Genomic DNA, 16,894 nt, shown 5'->3' with positions numbered 1-16,894 from the left:
CTTGGTATTTGAAAGCAGCAGAGTCCAGACCACAGTGTTTGGCATCATTGGTCAGACTGTGACCAGCAAGTCCATGTGGCAGAGAATGTCAGTCAATGAGGTGAAGGCCAGGTGCCAGGCTAGGTGACCTAGGAGATGTGGATGGGCCGCTGCCTCTCACGGTCTTTTCCGTGGACGACCCACCTTCCTCAGGGGACCCTCAGATGCAGGCCTTGATGATGCTTGGGACGCTCCGTTGGACTAATCCTCCTCCTCCTCCCTCTCTGTGGCTGGTGGTGGTCTTCGCCTGGTGGCACAGGGAGGGTTGCCTATGTTGTCTGCGATCCGACAGAGTGAATGGCTTATGTCCCTTTGCACCGCGAGGAGCTCAGCCAGTCTTGCCTCCATCCGTCCTTGGTGTTCTTGTTGACTGGCATGTTGCTCCGCCTGCAGGTTCTTCATCTCTGTGATGGTCCCCTTTATCTCTGTGAGTGTCCCAACTACCTGGCTGATCTCCCTGGTGTCACGCCGGTATGGGTCCAGGTCGGTCGGGGTCATCCGCGGAGTGTTGAGAGGCATCGCTGCTGGTGGGATCAGGTTCCTCCCGAGCCTGGGTCTGTGATTCTTCACCCTCATTGTCGGGGGAGATTCCTCACGTTGCCCTGTGTGTGAGAGACAGACAATGTTAATGCTGTTTCATGCAACATCCATGTTTCATACACATTCTAGTTGGCACTGTTCCTCCAGGTAGTTGTATGTGCCTAGCATTCTCCTCAATGTTCACTTGTGGATGGGTATGTTGCGGGGGACAGATTGATATGTGTTCCTGAGTCTTTGACTTGTTGATTTTTGGCTTGGATGCTTCTTCGGCTATGTATTAGTCTAGTTGTGTTACATGTCCATTGTGACAGTGGGTAAATCCATTGCCTGTCCCGGGGGTGTCTGCTTGTGTAAGGGGTGTGTGTGACAGGGCCTGCTGGTGGGTGTAGTGTGATTTGGCACTGGGGCTCCAAGGTGAAATAGCTGTCCCCCCATGGAGCATGCTGCCATGACAGTGAGTGTGAGTTCCTGTCCTAGATATCTGACCTTGTTGTCTTGGTGTTTGTGTTTGCACTGGTCACAGGAGGGCCTTGTGCTGCCTACACCAGGGCCCAGTGTCAGCTATCTTGTCAGTACTTTCCCAGTCCCTGTGCATTGAGCATGGTGCATGGGTATGTACCTGGGCCATATGGGATGAGGGCAATTGTGTCTGATTTGGTGTTCAACAATGCGTTTTGTGACACCCACCCTCCCAGCATACCGGACATCCATTCTTGGGTTAGTGCTTCGTGTAGCATGGGACATAGCATGGCCTTGCTTTCTCAATGGGGCATACACATTGGCCGGTGAGTCTTTGGAGGTAGTTGCGTGCATTTTGTGTAGTTGGGGTGTGGATGCCATTCCCCCCATGTTAAATAAGCTGTTTGTGTACTCACCAGGCTCTGGAACTCCTTGAAGTCCATGTACTCCCACCGGTGGAAGCAGGGCCATCACCTTCTCCTCCCAGGGATGGAAATGTACTGGTCATCACCTCCAGTGATGATGCTCTGGGCGTAGTCATCATTCATTTTTCGCTTGACTGCCCTCCGCAGATCGTACCACCTGGCTTGGCATTCAGTCCTGGTCCTTCTGATGGGTGCAACAGCATTCACCCTATCAACGATCCTCTGCCACAGGCTTGATTTTTCGGCTATGCTGGTCTGTCTGACCAATGTTCCAAACAGCTGTGGCTCGACTCTGATGACTTCATTGACAAGGATCTCCAGCTCCTCCCTTGTGAACGTTGGATTCTTCTCTGTGGGCATGGTGTGGGGTGAGGGTGTGGATGGTTGTGGGTGTGTGGGTCTGAATGTGAAGTTGTGGGTCTGAATGTGAAGAGGGGGTATGTGTGTAGGAGGTTGTGTGAAGGTGTATATGTTAAGGTGGATGGGTGCAGTTGTTGGTGTGTGCTCTCCAGCTGCAGTGAGTCTGTTGCAAAGGCTCATGGTTTGAGTGTGTGGGCCCTTTTTATGGGTCCATTTGTGGGTGGGCCTCAGTTTGAATTTTTGGTGGGTGTGTTATAAGGGGTGGTTGTGAGTTTGGCCCGCTGTTTGCCTGTTTGGATGTGGCCAGGTCAGTCATTTCCATGTTTTGTGCACTGTAGACGTGTTTTGTGGTGTTGTGCGAGTCGAATAGACCCTCCTTGTGCTGTTTTACATTGCCTATGTATGGTGCATACATACGCGATGTTGTTGTGAGGTGCGTACGTACGCGATGTTGGGTTACGCACCGTACATGCGCGATGATGTTGTTGTAAGGTGTGTACATACGAGATGTTGTTGTGAGGTGCGTACATACGCGATATTGGGGTCTGCACCGTACATACGCGATGATGTTGTTGTAAGGTGTGTACATACGCGATGTTGTTGTGAGGTGCGTACATACGCGATATTGGGATATGCCCCGTACATACGCGATGATGTTGTTGTAAGGTGTGTACATACGCGATGTTGTGAGGTGCGTACATACGCGATGTTGGGGTACGCACCGTAGATACGCGATGATGTTGTTGTAAGGTGTGTACATACGCGATGTTGTTGTGAGGTACGTACATACGCGGTGTTGGGGTACGCACCGTACGTACGCGATGATGTTGTAAGGTGCGTACATATGCAATGTCGTTGTGAGGTGCGTACATACGCGATGTTGGGGTACGCACCGTACATACGCGATGTTGTTGTAAGGTGCGTACATATGCATGGGGGTCCTGTACGACTCGTACCCCTGTACGGCTCGCACCCCGGGAACTACTTTTCCCGGGATACAAGTCGTACAAAGTTTGCTTTGTAGCGGGTAAAGTCATTCCCCGTGTACGGGACATTTTCCGTACAAATCCTAAATCGGAAAGTCAGCCCGGATCGTACTTGTACGGTAGGACTGTATTTTTAGGATTCGTACGGAAAAGTGTCTGGGTCCGTCTCATACAACTTTTCCCGATCGAATTTGTACGGATCGGGCCGATCCATATGTATTTTTCCCGTATGAATCATACTTCACGGGTGGGACGGGACTTGTACGATTCGTACGGGAAAAATTACAGATATGAGTCGTACGGAAAAAAAAAATACAGGATCGGAATCGACCCCCAAGTGTACCAACCTGGAAAATGACCTTAATGACAACTTAAAAAACCCACAACCGTAGCAAACAAACCAATTATATATACAACCACAATGGCATGGGCAACAGCACATCACAGACTAAAAATAACAACCTTTCTATGTGACAAGATGCCCATTTGGCACAGTGCTGCTATATGAGTAGGAGGTGATTGCATCAAATTGGATGCTTGGAGCAATGAACGCATAGATGCTGTTGTCCTACTCAGAGCAAATTGGGCTATAACATTTTCCACCCCTTTGAAAGAGAAGCACAACCTACATGTGATTCAAAACTGTTTGTGACAGAAGCTAAGTATAACCCCTTATGACTCCCTAGCTCCTAACACTAGGTTCTCACTGTTAGATCTGGCATCCTTGGTGTGGTTACCTCTGACGTTTTTGCCTTCTCAGTACCTGTTTACCTGACTTTGTTTTTGCTGGCTTTAGGACTTTGTGCACTTTACCACTGATAACTGCTAAAGCTCATGTGTTCTCTGCTTTAAACATGGTAACATTGGCTTATCTACAATTGGCATGTTTAATTCACTTATAAGTCCCAGGTAAAGTGCACTACAAGTGCCCGGGGCCTGTAAATTACATTTTGCTGGTGGGCCTGCTGCACTGATTGTGCCATCCACTTCAGTAGCCCTTTAAACATGTCTCAGGCCTGCCATTGCAGGGCCTATGTGTGTGGTTTTAAACTGCCATGTCGACCTGGCAAGTTAACCCTCTTGCAAGTTCCAAACCTTTTTTTTAATAAATGAAAGTCAACCCTAAGAAAGTCCCTGGATAGCCCAATGTATTTAAAAAGTAGGACATGTACTTTAACATTTAACATGGGAAGAGATTGAACACCCAGGTTTGATGTCCCTCCAATCACAATGTAAAACCCTATCTTATGGGGAAGTTAAATTTTATGTGAGATCAAGTTAAATTTTAAACAGTAATTCTGAAAATGCCACTTTTAGAAAGTTGTCAGGTAAAGGTGACCTAATATACCATTGAGGGCTTGGGTAACTGTATATTGTCAGGTAAAGGTGCCTGCAAGGATTTTGTTTTAAAATATTTGGATAAACTTTATAAATATCATTTATGAGCATTAAAACTAATACCCTCCAAAATGTGAATTTTATAAATCAATTAATAAAATCAGAAAAAAATGAATCAATCAATCATGGGTGTATACTTTTTTGTAGAAATTTATAATTCCATAATTTAATTTAAAGGGTACAAAGCAAAATTCACATATACATAAGTGACAGAGATTAGCAAAAACATATATAGAAATATTTACTGGTCACTCAAGTAGATCACCCAGTCATAGTCATCACCCATTTCAAAGACCTATTTACTAGGCCTGGGTGGCAAATTCCGTTCCGCTCGCGAAATTTGTGGAATTTGGGTAATTTTGCGTTCCGCGGAGAACGCGAAATTGCCCAAAATTCTGCGTTCCGCGACTTCGCGAAATTTTTGCTTGTTTGCGTTCGCAAAATGCGTGTTTGCGAGATATTTCTCCCCGAGCACGCAAACAGCAATTGTGAACAGGAAAAAAGCATCGCGAACAAGCAATTCCACGTGTTCGCGGAATTTCTGCGTGTTCGCGGAGATTTTTTACCGTTTCGCGGAGATTTGTGTAACGCGATTACGCAAATTCCGCCCACCCCTACTATTTACAGATAGAAACTTTTAAATAGACTGGAATCCTGGGCACAGGAATATAATATTTTATCTTGTTTTCAATACGGATTTCGGAAGCGAAAAGGAACGATTGATCAGTGCCTTAATTTAAACATACTCATCGCCAAATTCACAGCTGTCAAGGGAGCCCAATTATACATGGCTTTTATGGACTTGTCCGCGGCCTTTGACCTGGTAAGTCATACCAAACTATGGCCAATCGTGGAATTTCTGTGTGTTGAGAAACCTATTATTGACTTTATTCGAGCCTCGGCCTGCATTCGATACGGTAGAGCAGGTGAAACTACTAGCTCCTTTGGGATAGAGTGTGGGGTCCGACAAGGATGCGTGCTTGCCCCTTTTCTTTTTCTACCTTAACTCAACCCAGTCCCTGTACTTCTCTATGCGGATGATGCAGTCTTGTTGGCACGGACCGGAAAAGCACTTCAGCATCTAATAGAGACATACACAGGGTTCATGAACAACTTGGAACTATGAGTTAACGAAGCATTTCATTTGTGCTAGTCGCAGACGCGAGACCAAGAAAAATCCCAAAATGGAATATTGAAGGAAGAAAATTGGAAGTGGTGGACTCATTTTCCTACCTTGGGGTTCTCTTTGATCACAAAAAACACCTGGCAGGCTATGGTGAATAACAGGAGGCTTATGATAGAAAGAAGTATAGGGGCACTGTCCAGATTCTTGAAAAGATTGGGAACAAAGCCAGTGGAGGTCATTAAAAAGATCTACAAAGCAAAAGTCACATCTGTTGCAACCTATGAGTCTGCTATCTGGGGAATTGCCAGCATCCAAGCTTTGCAACAAACTTGAGGATTGTTTTTGGAAGAGCTTGTTGGGCCTCCCTAATTCTTGTTCTTCATATATCTGTCAACTGGAACTAGACGTCCATTTTATATCCGACATGATCAATATTGCTCCTCCACTTCTGTGGCACTCGGTATGGAGAAGGGAAGATTTATCAATAACTCATGACATATTAGACGATTTACTAAATTTTGATGCGTAGCGAAAGTTAAATGGTTACAACATATAGAGAATAGTTTTTATTCGGTTAGACAAGCCAATCTTTTTGATGATCCCCTTGCATGTAGAGCCATATCAAGAAGCAAGTTTAAGGGCCTTCTTTTGGTAAAAGAGAAGAATCTAAGAAATGTCCTTAATGCTAAAAAATCTAGGGCCAATTTATATTTTCAAGCATCTAGACCTAGCATACAGAATCACTCGTACTTGAACTTTGTGACAAATCTTAAACACAGATTTTTATTAGTCATATTTCCTTTTAATTTTATTTACTTAATGCTGGGCTATCCTCCAAATACATTTTCTTACAAGGCACTCTCACTCTGCCCTTGTGATTCCCGTTCATCCCAATGTGACTTTCATTTCTTATTCTTTTTTAGACTCTATCGGGAGGAAAGGAAGAGATATATTGCCACTCTTGCGCAGAATTAATGTTAGACAGTGTCGCCCAGCTCTATACTTTTTAAAAAGTTTACTGGATCCTTTAACGTGTTTTTGTCTGGCCTCCTTCATACACTGTGCCGTAATAAGGAGGAAAAAGACTCTGGTGCCTATTACGATCCGGTAAAAACCGGGTACGAACCGTCGGTCGGAGCGTTTTCTCCGTCCGACTCGTACCCGGTCGTAAAACTTCACAAACATGGAATTACGATTCGCACGGAAACACCATTTCCGTACGAGTCGTACAAAACACCGACCGACGAAAACATACATACGAATGTGATCCGGGAATGCTGCGACGTGACGTCGGGACGTATTCAGGCAGCGTTTCACGACCCAGGATGTACGATTCGAACCGACAGCAGTCCGGACGGCAATATTTTCACGGCACCCACAAAGTGCCGGAAAAGCGAAGTACGGCGCGAAACGACCAGAGTAGGTGGCCCGGTACGCGCCGTACCCCCCACCCCAGCCCCCGTATGTACGCGCCGACCCCCCCAGCCCCCGTATGTACGCGCCGACCCCCCCCAGCCCCCGTATGTACGCGCTGACCCCCCCAGCCCCCGTACATTCGAGTCGTACCCCCACCCGTGTATGTACACCCCCCACCTGTGTATGTACGACTCGAACATACAGGGGTGTACATACATGGGGGAGTATGACACGTACAGGGGTGTACATACACGGGTGGGGGTACGACTCGAACGTACAGGGGTGTACATACACGGGGGAGTACGACACGTACAGGGGTGTACATGCACGGGTGGGGGTACGACTCGAACGTACGGGGGCTGGGGGGTGTTGGGCGCGTATGCGGGCACATGTCTCCATGGTTGCTATGGGAGTTCGGTGCGGACGGTGTTTTTTCCATACGGTTGTAACATCGGACGCACAGGATGGATCGTGATTCCGCGGTCGGACTTCACTTTTCACGTTTGTACGGTAAATCGTCCGTGGACGTGTCGGACACATTTTCCGACCCGAGGACGTGTGGGGATTTCTTCCCAATGCGATTCGTATGGTCTTTTTCCCATGCGAATCGTAATTGGCAGTTTGTACGGCACTTGTATTATTCGTACGGTGAAAAGACCGGATACGAGTCGTACGGGGAATTTTTTTACCGGATCGTAATCGGCACCTCTGTCATGATAAGCTATTTTGTGCACGTTTTTAGAGTTTTTAATTGCTTTCTTTTAACTTTCTGTCTTTTTTTATCATAATCTGCAATTAATATTGCTTATATGGAAATAATGATGAATGTAGTGTATTTTATCTTGTATTCATGTAGTATACTTTTTATGCCATTGCTCTATTCAGTGGCGAAATAAAGTGAAGCTGATTGATAGAAATTTCATCTGATATTCAATAAAGAATTCCTATCTGACGGTTTGCAGACATAATATCGATATCTAAATATTGATATGCCATTATATTGATGTTTAAATATCGATATGACAGAACATCGACCATTAAGAACATCCTCGACCAGAATATCGACATGCCGGTAAGAAATATTGTTTTAATTAATATCGATGTTAGTAATATCGTTAGGAAAAATATCGTTGTTAATAATATTGAATTTTTGTTTGGGTTTTGTATGTTAGTATATGTGTTAAAAGTATAGCTTATTTTTGAAATGTATGTTTGAATTTCTTACTTAATTTTATGTTAATTAATTTTTGCTTATTTTACTTCCGTAGCGGGTTATGGGTTTATAGGGGAATAGGATGGGAAGTAATTAAATTTTAATATATTTAATAATAATTTTTTAGAAGTTATTAATTAAAAGAAAAAAATTGTGTTTTAGTTCCGTAGCGGGTTGTGGATTTATAGGGGAATAGGGTGGGAAGTAAATTAATTTAAATTAATTATTTATTAATTTTAATAATTACTATTTTTGTATTTAATAATTTATTTTGTTAATTGGGTAAATTAATTTGTTACTAAGGGGTTCATTAGCATAGGCCCGGGAAATGGGACCTCCCACGATGTATGTGGCAGTCCCGCATTAGGCATTAGGATGCCCCTGCCATACTGGCGGGCGCATCCCGCATTCCTGACATTGCGGCGGGTGGTGCTTTCAGCAGCACACTCCGCGATGTCAGAAATGCATGCACAACGCGGTGGCGGGGGGGCGGTGCCTGCCACCTTTTGCATGCAAATGCAGGGGGGTACCTTAGGTACCCCTATGTGCCCACCCAACCCCCCAACATACTGGGGGCCCGCAACGGGCCCCCAACTTTGAACCCTGCATGCCTTTCCGTGGCGGCGAAAGGCTGTCTCCCGCCTGCATCCTGATATGGATGGCGGTGTCTAGCAGACACCGTCATCATATTAAACCCTTTTCCGCCTGGTCAACTCGTCAACCGGGTGGAAAAGCGTTCACTGCAGTACCCCCCGCCATACTAATGTGGTGGGGGGAAATGGGTGGTGGGCGGGGAAGGATGTAGGGCAGATCACCACCGCCATGTGGGTGGTGGCGATCCGCCCTACATCCTAATGGACCCTAATTATTTATTAATTGGTTATTAATAATTAATAATTAATTGGTAAATATGCTAATTGTGTAATTGTTTGAGGAGTGGGTTGTGGTTTCATAGGGGAGTAGGGTGGGAAGTAATTTAATAATAATTAATCATTTTATTAATTAATATACATGTAATTAATATTTTATATTGTTAATTGTGTTAAAACATGTTATTAGGTAGTTATTAATTCGGTAATAATTATTAATGATGTATTGGTAAATATGTTAATTGTGTAATGTTTTGAGGAGCGGGTTGTGGTTTTATAGGGGAGTAGTGTGGGAAGTAATGTAATTATAATTAATTCTTAATAATTTTATTATTTCAGATTTATGTAATTAATATGTTATATTGTTGTGTTAAAAATGTTATTAATTAGTATTATTTGGATATTAATTATTAATAATTAATTGGTAAATATGTTAATTGTGTAATTTTTTTATGAGTTGGTTGTGGGTTGATAGGGGAGTAGGGTGGGAAGTAATTTAATTTTAATAACATTTTAATTTTTTTATATGCAATATTTATTTAAAGTTATTTTATAGTGTTAATTTGTAAACTAATGTATTTGTTATTCTTTTTACTTTGCTTGTTAATTATTATAAGTTAATTAATTAATTGTTAAATCATTATGTTAATTGTGTAATATTTTACAAGATTGGTGGTGATGTTCATAGTGGAATATAGTGGAAGTTAAATTATTTTTGAAAAATAAATTATTTGTTAATTAATGTTAATTATTTTGCAGGAGTGGGAATACTTAATTATTCCTCCCCGCTATCCAACACTTTCCCTACTGTTGCACTTGCTGGAGTGGGAATAGTAATTTTTACCCACGCGCTATCCAACACTTTCCCTACTGTTGCACTCGCTGGAGTGGGAATAGTAATTTTTACATACCTGCTATCCAACACTTTCCCTACTGTTGCACTCACTGGAGTGGGAAAAGTAAATTTAACCCCCCGCAATCCAACACTTTCCCTACTGTTACACTTGTTGGAGTGGGAATAGTAATTTTTACCCACCCGCTATCCAACACTTTCCCTACTGTTGCACTCACTGGAGTGGGAATAGTAAATTATTCCCCTCCGCTATCCAACACTCCCTACTGCTACACTTGGTGGAGTGGGAATAGTAAATTATTCCCACCCGCTATCCAACCCTTCCCCTACTGTTGCACTCGCTGGAGTGGGAATAGTAAATTTTACCCACCCTCTATCCAACACTTTCCCTACTGTTGCACTCACTGGAGTGGGAATAGTAATTTTACCTACCCGCTATCCAGCACTTTTCCTACTGTTGCACTCACTAGAGTTGGAATAGTAAATTATTCCCCTCCGCTATCCAACACTTTCCCTACTGTTGCACTCACTGGAGTGGGAATAGTAAATTTAGCTCCCCGCAATCCAACACTTTCCCTACTGTTACACTTGTTGGAGTGGGAATAGTAATTTTTATCCAACCGCTATCCAACACTTTACCTACTGTTGCACTCACTGGAGTGGGAATAGTAAATTATTCCCCTCCGCTATCCAACACTTTCCCTACTGTTACACTTGGTGCAATGGGAATAGTAAATTATTCCCACCCGCTATCCAACCCTTTCCCTACTGTTGCACTCGCTGGAGTGGGAATAGTAAATTTTACCCACCCGCTATCCAACACTTTCCCTACTGTTGCACTCACTGGAGTGGAAATAGTAAATTTTACCTACCCACTATCCAACACTTTTCCTACTGTTGCACTCACTAGAGTTGGAATAGTAAATTATTCCCCTCCGCTATCCAACACTTTCCCTACTGTTGCACTCACTGGAGTGGGAATAGTAAATTTAAACCCCCGCAATCTAACACTTTCCCTACTGTTACACTTGTTGGAGTGGGAATAGTAATTTTTACCCACCCGCTATCCAACACTTTCCCTACTGTTGCACTCACTGGAGTGGGAATAGTAAATTATTCCCCTCCGCTATCCAACACTTTCCCTACTGTTACACTTGGTGGAGTGGGAATAGTAAATTATTCCCACCCGCTATCCAGCCCTTCCCCTACTGTTACAGTTGTTGGAGTGGAAATAGTAATTTTTACCCACCCGCTATCCAACACTTTCCCTACTGTTGCACTCACTGGAGTGGGAATAGTAAATTATTCCCCTCCGCTATCCAACACTTTCCCTACTGTTACACTCGCTGGAGTGGGAATAGTAAATTTTACCCACCCATTTTACCCACCCGCTATCCAACACTTTCCGTACTGTTGCACTCACTGGAGTGGGAATAGTAATTTTTACCTACCCGCTATCCAACACTTTTCCTACTGTTGCACTCACCAGAGTTGGAATAGAAAATTATTCCCCTCCGCTATCCAACATTTTCCGTACTGTTGCACTTCCTGTAGTTGGACTAGTAATTTTATTCCCTACGCTATCCAACATTTCCCTACTTTTATAGGTAATATAGTGTACAATATTTTTTTAAATTAAATAATAATTATATTTTGGCGATCCGCCCACCATCATAATGACCCCCTATGTTTTTATTAATTTTATTTATTATTTAATGTTTTTATATTATTTTTAAGACATTTAAAAAAAACGATATTTTAAACAACGATATTTTAAACAACGATATTTTTGTTCCGATATTTTTGTACTTGCCATTGTAGAGATAGGATGTCGATATTCTGTCCATCGATATTGTAGACTCGATATTCTTGTACCTCGATATTCTGTCCGTCGATATTCTTTCAGGGATCCTATATGACAAATTCAGGACAAAGACCCCTTTTAGATGTCAATATTCAAGAGACAAATAGATCTCATGGAAATGTTTTCGCCGTTAAAGATTAGCATGTGAACGATACCACTTGAATTTTCCCATGCAAATGGCGCCATGTGAATTCAGCATCCCAACGTGTCACCTATGACATTCAAATTGACACATATACGTCACCGTCTAAGTTCAGGGTCAGTCTGATTTGCATATGGCCATGTCTGAACTGGGGTGGTGGAGTGAGCTAAAGAATGATGATGGATTAAACCCAGATCAGTTGACTGGGGGTGAGTGTTTGGTTTGCTCAAACACTCCGTCCATCATCCCCTTTGGTATTGCTTTGTTCGCCCTAAGTTGGCAGGGTATGCCCAGACGTGGGTCCCTTTCTCACTTTGCCACTGGATTCAAGATAGCCTGGCTGATGCTTGTTTCCGGTCCAGGGAAGGCATGGCTTGGGAGTTCGGGCTGGACAGTTCCCATGAGGCACAGGGTCAGACTGATTTGCATATGGCCATGTCTGAACTGGGGTGGGGGAGTGAGCTGAAGAATGATGGTGGATTAAACCCAGATCAGTTGACTGGGGGTGAGTGTTTGATTTTCTCAAACGCTCTGTCCATCATCCCCTTTGGTATCGCTAAGTTCGGCGTCCCGGCAGAATCAAACAAAGCAGCTTTGTTTGATTCTGCACATCGCCTCCACCTCTTGATGGATGCTTGAAGTGCACGGCTCAAGGACGAAAGATCACCTGCATGTTGGAGTTCAATGGCGACGCATCTCTGACTTGCGCGGATCAGAACCAATGCATTCCCTACATCCGAAGGAATGGACGCTGATGTAGCACCTCCTCTGCTCCTCACATCTCGTTTTTGAAGTTGATGCAGTTGTGAGCCAAGGTACTGTTTCATCGGCCAAGGCTGGTTCCTGCATCCGACCCGTGCTCCTTCACGGTCAGCCTGAACTTTTGGATTTGACCCGGTCTAGGACAACCAGATAGCCCACGTTGGCGCTTTATTCTTTTAAGCACTACATTTCATTTTATCTTTAAAACTTCATAATTCTGGTTATACTTATTGGATTATTGTTGTTTTGTCTGTCTTTGATCAATAGATTAATCTCTATTTTTCCAGAGGTGTTGTATCTCTTTGTGTGGTGTTTTCACTGTTTTACTGTTTTAGGTGTTGTACAAATACCTGACACTTTGGTGCCGATCACGATCCGGTAAAAAATGTCCCCGTACGACTCGTATCGGGTCTTTTTACCGTACGAATCGTACAAGTGCCGTACGAACTGGCAATCACGATTCGCATGGTAAAAAGTCCATACGAACCGCACTGGGAATATTTCCCCACACGTCCTCGGGTCGGAAAATGTGTCTGACACGTCCTCGTACGATTCACCGTACAAACGTGAAAGGTGAACTCCGACCGGGGAATCACGATCCATCCCGGGCGTCCGAATGTACAACCGTATGGTGAAAAGACCGTCCGCACCGAACTCCCATAACAACCATGGAGACGTCCAAACAGGTGCCCGGTACGTGCCGTACCCCCCCCAGCCCCCGTAGGTACGCGCCGACCCCCCCTGTGTGTACACCCGTGTACGGTGCGTACCCCCCGTGTACGCTCGATTCGGACCCCCCCGTGTACGTTCGAGTCGAACCCCCCGTGTACGCTCGAGTCGAACCCCCCCGTGTACGCTCGAGTCGAACCCCCCCGTGTACGCTCGAGTCGGACCCCCCCGTGTACGCTCGAGTCGAACCCCCCCGTGTACGCTCGAGTCGGACCCCCCCGTGTACGCTCGAGTCGGACCCCCCTGTGTACGCTCGAGTCGAACCCCCCCGTGTACGCTCGAGTCGGACCCCCCCGTGTACGCTCGAGGCGAACCCCCCCGTGTACGCTCGAGTCGGACCCCCCCGTGTACGCTCGAGTCGGACCCCCCCGTGTACGCTCGAGTCGAACCCCCCCGTGTACGCTCGAGTCGAACCCCCACCCGTGTATGTACGGTGCGTACCCCCACGGGGGGGTACGCACCGTACACGGGTGTACACACGGGGGGGCCGGCGCGTACCTACGGGGGCTGGGGGGGGTCGGCGCGTACCTACGGGGGCTGGGGGGGGGTCGGCGCGTACCTACGGGGGCTGGGGGGGGTCGGCGCGTACCTACGGGGGCTGGGGGGGGTCAGCGCGTACCTACGGGGGCTGGGGGGGGGGGTCGGCGCGTACCGGGCCACCTACTCTGGTCGATTCGCGCCGTACTTCGCTTTTGCGGCACTTTTTGGGTGCCGTGAAAATATTGCCGTCCGGACTGCTGTCGGTTCGAATCGTAATTCCTGGTTCGTGAAACGCTGCCTGAAAGCGTCCCGACGTCACGTCGCAGCATTCCCGGATCACATTCGTATGTATATTTTCGTCGGTCGGTGTTTTTTACGATTCGTACGGAAATGGTGTTTCCGTGCGAATCGTAATTCCATGTTTGTAAAGTTTTACAACCGGGTACGAGTCGGACGGGGAATTCGCTCCGACCGACGGTTCGTACGGGGATTTTAACGGATCGTAATCGGCACCAATGCCTCTTGAGTTAAGCCTGACTGCTCTGTGCCAAGCTACCAGAGGGTGTGTATTTGACTTCCCCTGATTAGGATTGTGGTTCCTGCTTAGACAGGGTACATACCTCTGCCAACAAGAAACCCAATTTCTAACAATCTCCATAGATGGAATCACTATAGAGGAATATTGTGTGGACTGTACAAGGTTATTATAGCCAAACTTTTACCAAACCTTTTGCAAGATTCATTAAATGATAAATTGCATATTGTCCTACAACAAGACCTCGAAGATTCAATGATTTTAGTGTCACATGACTCTAGCCTCCCTGAGATAAGCCTGAAATGCAACAATGTTAAACTCGTCCAGGACTGGGCACTGATAAAACTGAATGTCTACTTCATAATTCCAATTGCTGGAGATCTACCCAAGATGACTGTGATGTTCTACATGTCTTGAGGACTTGCTCCAAACTAGACCCCTATTGGACAACGATATGGAGTATGCTAACTGATAACAGTAATTGTTACCTTTCTCCTGCCCTCATGTTTCGTAAGCTACATAATGACATTGATGTCCCAGCCATGGCCACTCATCAAAGGAGATGGTTCTCCATTAATCTGGTGGCAGCTAAAGTCTGAGTTCTATAACATTGGCTCTCCCCCGTTTTGCTGAAATATAGAGAATGTATTTCTGACATTTTTAGACTGGAGTTCTGCAAACAAGACCAGAGGAAGACTCCTTTTATGCTGTCTTTCTTGTCTAATATAAAAACAGACATTGAAGTGTATGTGTACTCTATGTGTTACAAAAATAGAATAGGTGAAATGTGGTCAAAGTTTGCACCCTTTTACCCATTTTGCACCTTCATGTAAGGATGCTTTAAGGGGGCAAGGTGACATTAGGAATCCGTACAAGATAGAATTAGGGTCTGCAATGTGTTGAAACTTCTGGGGCTGTATTACACTAAAGGCGCATTTTCATTGTTTGCACTGGGTGCCCTTTATAAAAGGTGCACCCTGTGCAAAAAATGAAAATGCGCCTTATCACCATTAATGTGCTGCCTCATGGGCAGCCGCGAACTCGCTCCGCCCCCAGGGCAGCGCATTCCTGTGAGAAACGGAGCAGCTGCTTTGAAGCCGCTCTGTATTTTCACAGAGCAGGTGGCAACCTGCCAGCAATTTGAAAGGGAATTAGAGATCCCATTGCAGGAGGGTGCAGTCAGGTACTGCACCCACTGGCAAGGGGATATCTGGGGGAGTTCAGAGGGCTGCTTTTGGGGGGGCGTACTTACTGTGCACCACCTTTTAGGTGGGCCATCGTCATTGCGCCTCCTGAAAGCATCTTTACATCTGCACCCGCGTCCATAATACAGTGCGAACGCCGAGGCTAAGGATTACCTCATTTGCATGGGTCATGCTCCCATGCAAATTAAGGAACACCCCTGAATATAGCACTGGCGCTTTATGTGCGCCAGCGCTATTGGTATTACAGAAATGGACAGACAAGTGTCTGTGGTCTCTTCTGTAATACCAAAGTGCCCCAGGGGTGCACAAAGCGGGCACAAACTCCCATTGTGCCCCTGGGCCACTTTTATAAATGGCCCCAGGTCTGCTTTGAACTGTTTAATGCTTCAGTACAGTCTCAGTTGGAGTGGAGCTTCCTTATGTTATGTTATGTTATAGCGACTAGTAAAGCGCGCGATTACCAAATAGGTGTCCTGGCGCTGTCCACTACTCCCTAATCCTGACAGGCAAAACTAATTACCAAACAGCCAGGTCTTCAGCGCTTTTCTAAAACACAGTAGGCTATCCATACGTCTCAGATGGAGAGGCAGCCCATTCCATAACTTGGCTGCACCAAAGGAAAAGCTACGTCCACCCCAGAGGGCCTTTTTTATAATGGGGACAGTAGTCAGATTAGCATCAGATGATTGAAGCTGCCGCGGAGGGGCATACCATTTAAAGTGTTTTATTAAAAAGTCAGAGCCTTCCTCATGTAAAGCCTTAAAAACCAGGCACAATGCTTTAAACTGGACTCTGCTTTTAACTGGAAGCCAGTGCAGATCTCGGATGGCCTTTGAAATGGGAGCAAATTTAGGGATGCCGGTTAAAAGTCTAGCAGCAGCATTCTGTAATAACTGCAATCTGTGCAACAGATTTTCCTGAATGTTAAGGTACAAACTGTTGCAGTAATCCAATCTAGATGTTACGAGGGCCATTACCACTGTTTTTCGGCATTCATGGGGGAGCAGGATCAGGATTTGTTTCAAAATTCTCAGGATGCACCCTATTTTAGAGGCTACCGCTTTAACCTGTATGGCCATAGAAAGTTTGGCATCCACCACCATCCCGAGATTTTTTACCTTATCAACCGGGATGGGAAGGGCCCCTAGTTCCTGCGGCCACCATAAGGGCGTCCAGAAATTGGGGTTATTCCCAAACAACATGACCTCGGTCTTATTTGAGTTCAACCTAAGACAGTTACTAGCCATCCAGTGCCCCACTTCCGACATACAGGACTGAAAATTAAGATCCAGCCCCTTTTCTCGACCAGGAAGTAAAGACACTACGATTTGCGTGTCATCCACATACGAAGTGACACTAAACCCGTAGCGTCTGATAATGGGAGCAAGGGAGGTAACATAAATGTTGAACAAGGTGGGGCTTAATGAAGACCCCTGCGGAACCCCGCATGGTAAGGAGAAGGGTTGAGAGGAAAAATTTCCAAAGGACACTGT

Source organism: Triturus cristatus, chromosome 9, assembly GCF_964204655.1.
Source record: "Triturus cristatus chromosome 9, aTriCri1.1, whole genome shotgun sequence".
Taxonomy (NCBI): Eukaryota; Metazoa; Chordata; class Amphibia; order Caudata; family Salamandridae; genus Triturus; species Triturus cristatus.
Note: the sequence above shows the minus strand (reverse complement) of the source record.